The sequence below is a fragment of the Hyaena hyaena genome, unplaced genomic scaffold (genome assembly GCF_003009895.1).
Source record: "Hyaena hyaena isolate Hyena2069 unplaced genomic scaffold, ASM300989v1 scaffold_1875, whole genome shotgun sequence".
NCBI classification, from domain to species: domain Eukaryota; kingdom Metazoa; phylum Chordata; class Mammalia; order Carnivora; family Hyaenidae; genus Hyaena; species Hyaena hyaena.
This window is the reverse complement of record NW_024082507.1, coordinates 20,398-32,744: the sequence shown is the minus strand read 5'-3', so window position 1 is coordinate 32,744 and position 12,347 is coordinate 20,398. Positions and strand designations below refer to the sequence as shown.

The following is a 12,347-nucleotide window of genomic DNA, read 5'->3' as shown; positions in this document are numbered from 1 at the left end:
GCAGCTACAAAACTGGTAGCTTATTTACCATAGAGTGCCTTTCATCCTCTGCTGGAGGCACGGACTTCTCAGTAATGAAAAGGACACACGTTATTTGTGGGAGAAAGGGAAAGGATGGAACAGCATGTCTCCTATTCAGAGTGAGACAAACAACGGGGAGGACTGACTGTGGGCATCCTGGACAGAGAGGAGCTCTGAAGAGTGTAGGTCCACAATGGGCCCTAATCCTGAAAGTCATTAGAAGCCATCTGAGAAAGTGGGACATTCAGCCAGTCAAGTTCATCCACTTGGGGTGGGTGGTGCATTAATATCTCTTGGTCTTCTAAGACATCTTCTCTAGCAGCTACTAGATTAGTGAGGGATTTGCTTCGGACACACTGAAATCCACATGGCAACTCTTCCCTTCTTCCTTTTCCCATGACATCTTGATAAAGGGGCATTGCAAATAATTATAGATTACTTCAGACTGGCCATCAAGTCTTCTCTTATTTTTTTTTTTTTTACAAGTAGGATAACCTTCAATTCCAATGCAAATGTTTTTCAGGCCCCACTCCTTTAACACTGTTTTAGCGACATCATGATTCTCAATATATTTGAAGAATCTATAGAGCTTGTAACTATAAGGGATTTGAGAGTATTCCTCCCCTATGGGAAAGGGATTGTCTTCATCCCAGTCCACAGAAACCTCTTCCGTTGGCACAGCCCACCATGATGGGCAAGATCAGCTTTTCAAGGTAGTGGTCAAACTGCTTGTGAGAGTAAAGTGCTCAGATATTGACATTGGATAGTGTTGAAGGCAAAGTAAATGCAGAGACAATCGCAGGTATCTCTGAAGTCTGGAATAGAGATGACATCCGGACAATTAATGATACCAGTTTTGTAATAATCCAGTACTGCTCGAAACACATTTGCACTGATTCCTTCAGCAATACCACACTTTCCCTTCTCACTGGGCCAGATGAAGTTGTACTGTCTTTCTGGTCCAAAAATTCTTCTCAACATGGTATCCAGATGAGCAGTGAAAATTTATGGAATCACAATAAAACATGTGCTATCTACAAAAAGTGTCACTTTCTCTGGTGCCTGGGAATAAATGTTACTCCCAAAGCCCACAGCGCTACTGCCAAATCGTTCTGGAGCCATAAAGGGTTCATGGTTCCGTTTATTCCCATTTCGGAAGCAAGAGCCTTTGATGTCTTCCGGAAGTGGCATTATGTGAGACAACTGAAGATTTGCTGGCTAAGAGGCATAGTCAAGCAAAAGGTCATTGCTACTGTGGCCTAGAGGATAAGCAATGTTCTGAAGACCAGAAGAAGCCGGGCTATTTGTTTCTTCTCTTGTCCTGCCCCTGGGCTTTCATAGTAAGCAGCCAGCCTCCTGACGCAATAACCTGTCACTCTCACTGCCACAGCGAACATTCATCCTTGGATTCTGTATCCTGATCTTTCTGCTTAACCAGAAAAAATCCCGACTATCCCCGCCACGTTCTCTTGCTCAGGTCTGAACCCAATTGGGAGGCGAGCACACTGCACCACTAGAACCCACCGAGGGGACGGTTGTACAGCAGTGGCGCGCCCCCACCCCCCACCGCAGCCACTTGATAATCTATACTCTTAAAAATCCCATTATTCTTGAGCCACCTGGGTGGCTCAGTCCGTTAAGCATCCGACTTGCCTCAGGTCATGATCTCAATGCTCCTGGGTTCTAGCCCCACATCGGGCTCTGTGCTGACAGCTCTGAGCATGGAGCCTGCTTCAGACTCTGTCTCTGTCTCTCTGCTCCTCCTCTGCTCACTCTCTGTCTCTGTTTCTCTCAAATATAAAATAAAAAAAAATATTATTCTTATATCTTATTTAAATCAAGGAATATTCATAATTTAAAATGTGAGTATGGGACTTCCAAGGGAGATGGCAGATTCTAGGCTCACGTTGTCCTAAAAATACAGCTAGATAGTGCCCACATCAGTGTAATTAACCCAGAAAACAACCTGAAGTTTGGTCAAGCAGAAGCTCCACAGCTAAGTGTAGAGAAGAGTCCACATCCAAATGTGTAGGAAGGGTTCAGATACGGTCAGGAGTCAAAATGACCCATGAGATTGTTCACAGAAAAAGACCATGGGCATGGGGAGGGCAGAGGAGCAATTTCCATTCTAGGCATCCAGGCATGGAAACCCACAATGGAGCAGCAAATCTCCATAACATTTGGCTTCGAAAGTCAAAGAGGCCAAACTTCTCAAGTTCTTGGAAGCAGTGAGTCTTAACACCTGGAACTTTAAAAATTACTGGGCTTGTCTTTAGAAGGGTGAGATAAAACTGAGTTCCTACTAAAAATTCCCTCTGAGAAGGGAGGCAAGATGGCGGAGAGCTCTATACATTTAACTCACCTCCATCTCTCAAACAGAGAAGGCCTGAAGCCATAGGAACCCTTAAAGAACCCAGGAGTTTGGGAGATAAAGGAGACAGAGTCCACTGAGAAAACCTTAGAGCATGAGTGCGAACTGGGGAAGATTAAAACAGGCCAGGACCAAAGACACGGAGGGAGGGGAGAGAGCTCCCTTTGTGGGGGGCAGAGGTGAGTTTAAGTGAAAAGAAAGAGCAGCTGAAAGTGCTCAAGACACTGTCCCTGTCCCTGGAAAAGAGAAAACCTCGGCTCGGGACATACAGGGATCTGGTTTCCTGCTGTCCAGCTGACCCTGAGCAGAACGCACTGGTCCCAGGCGACCCCGGGAGAAACCGCCACTCTGCTCACCAGCCAGCTGAACCTGGAGAGGAGCAGGTGAGCCTGAGGCTGTGCTACCACTCTTCTGGCTCAGGTCCATTCCCAGTGGGGAGGTGATAGGCTTGAAACTGCTTGGAGGAACTCGGCCTGCGAGTTTATATTTCAGGCGATATCAATGGGGCACGCAGACTAAGATATGGAAACTAAGCATGGCTTGGGATATAGAGCACAGCCCACCTTGACTATGCCTGCGGCACAGGTAGATCAGACCCAAAATAGTGAGTTGCAATGCTTGGTTCGAAAAGGGTCTGGGGCGCTGCCATTTTTCTCCCCACAACCACCAAGGCAGGACCTAAGGGAGGCACCCGCAGGATGGGACACAGTGAAAGCTAAGATCTGCCGATACCAAACTATGCCCATCCCTATTAGAGCTGCCTTTTTTTTTTTTTTTTTTTTTTTTACCAGAGCCTGGGGCAAGACTAATATGGATGCACTGCCGTGATTAATTTTAGACCAATTCTTTCTATTTAGATACAATTTCCCTTGTCTCTTTTGTAACCCTCCACCCTGCTGGACTGGGCACTCTGGTCACTGGTTTGCTTAAACAGTCACATTTAATCCATTCTCTAGTTGTATATTTTACACCTTCACTGCTACCTTTTTATCTCTCCGGAGTAATCAGACTATATAATTTCTCTGAGAAACATTATCTTCATTTCTTTCTCCTCACCTCTAACCATATTCTCCTCTTTGTCTCTCTGAATTAAGCCTGGTATTTCATTTCAAATATCACTTCCTCCCCACACTGTCATTTCTCTTTGTATATGCACTTCCATCAACACTGTGTACACCCAGCGCTTTATTTGTAGCTGGGAATTATGGTTTTATGCTTTTAGACTGTTCTTTGTCTTTTGGGTTTTTTCCTTTTTCTTTCGTCATATTAACTTTTTATTTATTTTCATTTCTTTACCTGTCTTCCCCCATTCCTCCTTTTTTTGTCCCTTCCTTTTTTTCTTTTTCTTTTTCCATTTCGGTTTGGATGATTGTTGGATTTGTCTGTGTGTCTGTGTGCCTTTGTTCCCTGCGTGTTTGTCTATCTGTTTTCTTTTCCAAGGCTACCTCAAGAAACAAGCCAAAAAACACGTGGTGGAGAGTCCCAAATGCATTGGTAGGGAAATAAAATAACCAAAGTCTGAACGAGAGACACCAAGAAACACCATTCAAAGAATACTTCCTGAATGGACAGGCCCTGGAGAGTCAAAGAGCCTTTTTTAATACAGCAGTACTCTAAGTGCAGAGTGCATAACAAGCTATTAAAACTAACAAGAGTCAGAAAGCTAACCAAAATGATAAAATAGAAAAACTCTCCTCCAAAGAAATTCCAGGAAGAAATGACAACTAAAACTGCTCAAAACAGATATAAGCAACACAACTGAACAAGAGTTTAGAGAAATGGTCATAAAATTAATCTGTGGGCTTGAAAAAGGTATGGAAGACTAGAGAAACTATTGCTACAAAGACTAGGGAACTTAAAAATAGTTCTGATGAATTAAAAAATGCTATATGAGATGCATAATAAAATGGAGGCATCCAATGCACGGATTGAAAAGGCAGAAAGGAGAATATGTGAATTAGAAGACACAATTAGAAAAAAAGAGGAAGCTGAGAAAAAGAGATAAACTAATCCAGGAACATGGAAGGAGAGTTTGAGAGCTCAGCGATAGAATCAAATGGAAAAATATCCATATCATAGGAATTCCAGAAGAGCAAGAGAGAGGGAAAGCCGCTGAAAGATTGCTTGAACAAATTATAGCAGAAAACTTCCCCAACCTAGGGAAGGAAACATACACTGAAACCCAAAAGGCACAGAGAACTCTCCTCAGATATAATTTAAATCTATCTTCTGCACGGCATATCATAGTGAAACTGGTAAAATATAAGAAATTTGAATCGATGTTCTGCATGACATATCATAGTGAAACTGGTAAAATATAAGGACAAAGACAGAATTCTGAAAGCAGCTAGGGATAAAAGAGCCCTAAAATAAAAGGGAGACCTATTGGAGTGGTGACAGACCTATCTACTGAAACTTGGCAGGCCAGAAAGGAATGGCAGGAAATCTTCAATGTGATGAACAGAAAAAAATATGCAGCCAAGAATCCTCTATCCAGCAAGCTTGTCATTCATAATAGAAGGAGAGATAAAAGTGTTCCAATTAAGGGGCGCCTGGGTGGCTTAGTCGGTTAAGCGTCCGACTTTCGCTTAGGTCATGATCTCTTTGTTCTTGGGTTCGTGCCCCTCTTCGGGCTCTGTGCTGACTGCCAGCTCAGAGCCTGGAGCCTATTTCAGAGTCTGTATCTCCCTCTCTCTCTGACCCTCCTCTGCTCACACTGTCTCTTTCTCTCCTAGAAATAAAAATAAAAATATTTTTTTAAAAAAGTTTTCCAAATAAACAAAAACGGAAAGAATTTGTCACTACTAAACCAGCCCCACAAGAAATCCAAAGGGAAACTCTATGAGGGAAATGTTGCAAGGAACGCGAGATACCAGAGACACCACCACAAGCATGAATCCCACTAAGAACAAAATGACCCTAACCCCATATTTTTCAATAATAACATTGAATGTAAATGGGCTGAATACTCCAATCAAAAGACATAGGATAGCAGAATGGATAAAGAAACAAAATCCATCTATTTGCTGTCTAAAATAAGTTTATTATTATTTAGACTGGAGGACACCTTCAGATTGTAATTAAGGGGATGGAGAAATATCTATCATGCTACTGGAAGTCTAAAGAAAGCTGAAGTAGCTATACTTATATCAGACAAAATGGACTTTAAAGTAAATGCAGTAACAAGGGATGAAGAAGGGCATGATATAATAATTACAAGTATATCCATCAAGAAGAACTAACAATTATAAATGTGTATGCACCGAATATGGGAGCACCCAAATAAATAAAACAATCACAAACAGAAGCAATCTTATGGAAAAGAACATGCTAATAGCAGGGGACTTTAATACTCCACTTACAGCAACGGATAGATCAACTAGACAGAAATTCACTAAAGACACAATAGACATGAATGACACATTGGACCAGATGGGTCTGACAGATCTATTTAGAACTCTACATCTTGAGGCCATAGAATTCACTTTCTTCTCAAGTGCACATGGCACATTCTCCAAGATATATCACATACTGGTACATAAAGTAGCCCTCAATAAATATAACAGAATTGAAATCATACCATGCACACTTTCAGATCACAATGCTATGAAACTTAAAATAAACCACAGGAAAAAGTCTGGGAAACCTCCAAAAATATAGAGGTTAAAGAACACCCTACTAAAGAATGAATGAGCTTTCAGCACCTCGGTGGCTCAGTTGGTTAAGCGTCCGACTTCGGTTCAGGTCATGATCTCACAGTTAGTGGGTTCGAGCCCAGCAACAGGCTCTTTGCAGACAGCTGGCTCAGAGCCTGGAGGCTGCTTCAGGTTCTGTGTCTCCCTCTCTCTCTGACCCTCCCCTGCTCATGCTGTCTCTCTTTCTCTCAGAAATTAGAAAATATTTAAAAAATTAAAAAAAGAAACAATGAACAGGCCAATCAGGCAATTAGAGAAAAAATTAAAAATATATGGAAACAAATGAAAATGAAAATATAACAATCTAAAATATATGGGATGTGGCAAAGGCAGTCCTAAGAGAAAAGTACATTGCACTCCAGGCCTATTTCAAGAAATTAGAAAAAGCACAAATACAAAATCTAACAGTGCACTTAAAAAACTAGAAAGAGAGTAATAAGAGCACCCCAAGCCCAGTAGGAGAAGAGAAATAATAAAAATCAGGGCAGAAATAAACAGTATAGAAACCAATAAACACACACACACACACACACACACACACACACAAACAAGTGAACAGATCAATGAAACCAAGAGTTGGTTTTTTGAAAAAATAAACAAAATTGACTAACCTCTAGCCAGGCTCCTCAAAAGGAAAGGGAGAGCACTCAAATAGACAAAATCATGAATGAAAATGGACTGATTCCAATTAACCCCTCAGAAATACAAGCAATGATCAGGGAATACTATGAAAAATTATATGCCAACAAACTGAACAACATAGAAGAAATGGACAAATTCCTAAACACACATTCCCTACCAAAATTCACATGGGAAGAGACAGAAAACCTGAACAGACCCAGAACTAGTGAAGAAATTGAATCATTTATCAAAAATCACCCAACAAATAAGAGCCCTGAGCCAGACGGCCTCCCTGGGGAATTCAACGAGACATTTAAAACAGAGTTAATACCCATTCTTCTCAAGCTATTCCAAAATATAGAAATCGAAGGAAAACTTCTGTAATCATTCTACGAAGCCAGCATCACTTTGATTCCCATACCAGACAGAGACCCAGCAAGAAAGGGAACTACAGGCCAATATCTTTAATGAATACAGATGAAGAAATCCTCAACAATATACTTGCAAATCGAATTCAACAGCACATAATAAGAATGATCCACCAATGATCAACTGAGATTCATTTCTTGGTTCCAGTGCTGCTTCAATATTTGGAAATCAAACAATGTGATACATCACATTAAGAAAAGAAAAGACAAAAACCATATGATCCTGTCAATAGATGCAGAAAAACTATTCGACAAAACACAGCATCCCTTCTTAATAAAGACCCTTGAGAAAGTCGGGATAGAAGGAACTTACTGAAACATCATAAAAGCCATCTATGAGAAGCCCTCAGCTAACATCATCCTCAATGAGGAAAAACTGTGAGCTTTCCTGATGAAATCAGGAATATGACAGGGATGTCCACTGTCAGCCCTATTATTTAACATAGTGTTGGAAGTCCTAGCATCAGCAGACAAAAAAAGGCAATAAAAGCCATCAGAATTGGCAAAGAAAAAGTCAAACCTTCACTTTTCACAGATGACATTATACACTTCCCAGAAAACTCAACAGACTCCACCAGAAGCCTACCAAAACTGATCCATGAATTCAGAAAGTTGCAAGGTACAAAATCAACATATAGAAATCGGTCGCATTTTTATACATCAACAAGGCAGCAAGAGAAAGAGCAATCAAAAAAATAGATTGCATTCCCAATTGCACAAAAAACTATAAAATACCTAGGAATAAATCTAGCCAAAGATATCAGAAATCTGTATGATGAAAACTATTGAAAACTTATGAAGGAAATTGAAGAAGACACAAAGAAATGGAAAAACATTCCATGCTCATGGATAGGAAGAATAAATATAGTTAAAATCTCATTACTACCCAAAGCAATCTACACATTCGATGCAATCCCAATCAAATTGCACCAGCATACTTCTCATAATTAGAACAAACTATCCTAAAATTTGTATGGAACCACAAAAGACCTTGAATAACCAAAGTAGTATTGAAGAAGAAAACCAAAACGGGAGGCATCACCATCCCAGACTTTAGCTTCTACTACAAAGCTGTAATCATCAAGACGGTATTGTATTGGCACAAAAACAGACACATAGATCAATGGAACTGAATAGAGAACTCAGAATGTGACCCACAAATGTATGGCCAACTAATCTGTGACAAAGCAGGAAGGAATGACCAACAAAAAAAAAAAATGACAGCCTCTTTAACAGATGGTGCTGGGAGAACTGGACAGAAACATGCAGAAGAATGAAACTACACCACTTTCTCACACCATACACAAACATCAACTCAACATGGATAAAGGACCTTAATGTGAGATAGGAAACCATCAAAACCCTAGAGGAGAAAGCAGGAAACAACCTCCTTGACCTCAACAGTAGCAATTTCTTACTGGACACATCACCAAAAGCAGGGGAATCAAGAGGGAAAATATAATATTGGGACCTCATCAAGATTAAAATCTTCTGCACAACAAAGGAAATAATCAATAAAACTAATAGCCAACTGACGGAATGTAAAAAGATAGTCATAAATGACATATCAGATAAAGGACATATATCCAAAATCTATGAGGAACTCACCAAACCCCACACCTGAAAATCAAATAATCCAGTGAAGAAGTGAGCAGAAGACATGAACAGATACTTCTCCCAAGAGGACATCCAGATGGCCAACAGACACATGAAACGATGCTCAGCATCCCTCATCATCAGGGAAATACAAATCAAAACCACACAGAGATACCACTTCACTCTGGTCAGAGTGGCTAAAGTGAACAAATCGGGATGTGGAGAAACAGGCACCCTCCTACACTCTTGGTGGGAATTTAAACTGGCGTAGTCCCCCTGGAAAGCAATGTGGAGGTTCCTCAAAACATGAACAGTAGAACTCCCTTATGACCCAGCAATAGCACTGCTAGGAATTTACCCAAGGAACACAGGAGTGCTGATGCATAGGGGCACATATACTCCAATGTTCATAGCAGCACTCTCAACAAGAGTCAAAACATGGAAAGAACCTAAGTGTCTATCAATTGACAGCGGATCAAGATAAAAATGGTTTATCTATACAATGGAATACCACATGGCAATGAGAAAGAATGAAATCTGGCCATGTGTAGCAACATGGATGGAACTTGAGCGTGTTATGCTGAATGAAATAAGTCAGGCAGAGAAGGACAGATACCATATGTTTGCACTTATAGGTGGATTAGGAGGAACTTAACAGAGGACCATGGTGGAGAGAAGAAGAAAAATAGTTGCGGAGAGGAGGGAGGCAAACCATGAGAGACTCTTGAATGTTGAGAACAAACTGAGGGCTGATGGGGGTGGGGGTGAAGGGAATGGGGGTATTGGACATGGAGGAGGGCACTTGTTGGGATTAGCACTGGTGTTATATGGAAACCAACTTGACAATAAACTATTATTAAATTATTTAAAAAAAAAAAAACCTGCGTTACTAGTCTTAAACAGAGAGCAGAATGAATAACCCCACTGAGATCAAGCAAAGAAGCAGCAGTTTGGGAAATACCTGGGATATACGAGTGGGGATTTGTTTATTAATCTCAGAGCTTGTGCCAATAGTGCAATGATCTTTGAAGACTTCTCAAACAATGTAAGAGCTGGTGGACACCACTTCCCTTCCTGCTTCCCAGCCTAGATATAGGCTCTTCCAGGAACCAGCACAGCAAAAACACTCTCTACTTAGCTTCCTAATAACATCCCTTGAGCCTGCACTCTTCTGTGAACTCACCCTCTGCATCCTGACCTGGGAAGGAGTTTTCCTGGAAGTTATAGGTCCCCTCCCTCACCAGATCAGTCACACCTTGTTAATATTGCAAACCCCACCCCTGTGTTCTCCTATGGACATTTCCAAGGATAGAATTGCATCCATAGTTGAACAACAATCATGGCAGTGTGAAATCAGCCTCAACAGAAGACAACACTATTCCATCGTGCTCCCGTCCCTGGGGAAAGGGTAAAAGAACCATATGGTCCAACTGTGGCCTCAGCAGTGAATTGAGGGTAGACATTTTCTGTGATTGCAGGCCTCACCCACAAACAGAATCTTCTCAGGGCATAACACAGGGAGAGCACTCTGCTGTTTGGTGCTACTACAGCTGTGGAAAATTACTGGTATGACTCAGTTGGCTTACTAACAACACAAAGATCAAAACCTTCCCACAACAGGCAGAGACCCACTGAAGATGATTGGACTGAAGGCAAACATGGCTTAACCACTACATTCAAGAGCATTAGACATAGCTGATTTTCTCAACACACAGAAACAGACAATAGGAGTTAGTCAAAATGAAAAGACAAAGGACTATGTCTCAAATGAAAGAACAGGACAAAATTACAGCAAGACAGCTAAATGAAAGGAGATATGCAATATGCCTGATAGACAATTTAAAGTAATGGTCATAATGATACTCACTGGACTTGAGAAAAGAGTGGAGGAATTCAGCAAGACCCTCAACAAAAGGGTTAGAATTCATAAAAAAGAACAATCAGAGATGAGGAATTCAATAAATGAAATTAAATGTACACTAGAGGGAATAAATAGTAAACTAGAAGAAGCAGATGAAGGATCAGCAACTTGGAAGATAGAGTAATGGAAAGTAATCAAGTTCACTAGGAGAGAGAAAAATGAATAAGAAAAAATTTTGAAATTATTAATAAAATTTAATGGCACCATCAAACATACCAACATTTGCATATAGGGATGTTAGAAGGAGAAGAGAGGGGAAGAGATAAAACATATTTTAAGAAACAATATCTAAAAACCTCCTAAACCTGGTGAATAAACCTGGCACAGAGACCCCCCAAAAAAAATCAACTCAAGGATGTCCACACCAAGACACATTGTAATAAAATGGCAAAAAGTAGTAATAAAAAATTTTAAAAGCAGCAAAATTTAAAAAAAAGTTACATACAAGGTAAACCCCATAAGGCTATCAACTATCTTTTTCAAGACAAATTTGCAGACCAAAAGGAAGTAGCATGATATATTCAAAGAGCTGAACAGAAAAGAACCTATAAGAAAGGATACTCTAAACAGCAATGCTATCAGTCAGAATAGAAGAGATAGTTTCCCAAAGAAAAGCTAAAAGTATTCATGACCTCTACACCAGTCTTACAAGATATGTTTAAGAGGACTCTGTGAGTATAAAGAAAAGGCCAGGAAGAAAAAAGAAAAAGAAAGGAAAGACCATAAACAGGAGTAACAAATAGGAAGCACAAAACCAGTAAAATTAAGTATATCTATAAGAAACAAGGGATTCACAAAATAAAAGGATATAAAGTATGATACCATATACCTAAAATGGATTAGGAATAGAGGAATAAAAGCTTGATGCTTTTAAAGTGGTTTCAAACTTAAGCAACCTTCAACTTAATAAAGACTGCTACATGCATAAGATGTCGTATATAAGCATAATGGCAATCACAGGTCAAAAAAATCATAATCATAGTAATAGATATGGATAATTAAAGAAAAAGAAAACCAAGTATATCACTAAAGAAAGTCAATTGTGAGAAAAGCAAGTGAGAGAAGAAACAAGAAGAAAAAAACAGAGAAGAAATTTAAAAAAAAACATAAAACAAGTAACAAAATGGCAATAAGTACATACTTATCAATAATTAATTTGAATGTAAGTGTACTAAAAACCTCAATCAAAAAACATAAGATAACAGAATGTATAAAAAAGAAAGAGCCTTCTATATGCCACTTATAAGTGACTCATTTCAGACCTAAAGATAGATGCAGACTGAAAGTAAAGGGATAGAAAAGCATTTGTCATGCAGACAGAAGTGAAAAGAAAACTGGGGTTACCAATACTTACATTGGATAAAATCCTTTAAAATAAAGAGTGTAACAAGAATGGACACTATATAATCATAAGGGAGCAATCCAACAAGAAGACATAAAAAATTGCAATTATTTATACACTCAAGGAGACAGCACCCACATAACTAAAGCCGCTAATAATAAACATAAAGGGAGTAATTATCATAATGCAAAACTGGTAAGGAATGTTAACTCAACACTTGTATTGATGGATAGATCATTTAAACATAGAATTAACAAGGAAACTGTGGCTTTGAATAACACATTGAACTAGATAGGTCGGAAAGATACATTCAGAACATTCCATCCTAAAACAGTTGCATGCATATTCAAAT

At 39.7% G+C, this 12,347-nt stretch overlaps 1 pseudogene; it reads right to left on the bottom strand.

The window, feature by feature from the left end:
* Positions 1–221: 221 nt before the first annotated feature.
* LOC120226868 lies at positions 222–1,475 on the bottom strand (annotated as a pseudogene).
* Between the last annotated feature and the right edge of the window lie 10,872 nt (positions 1,476–12,347).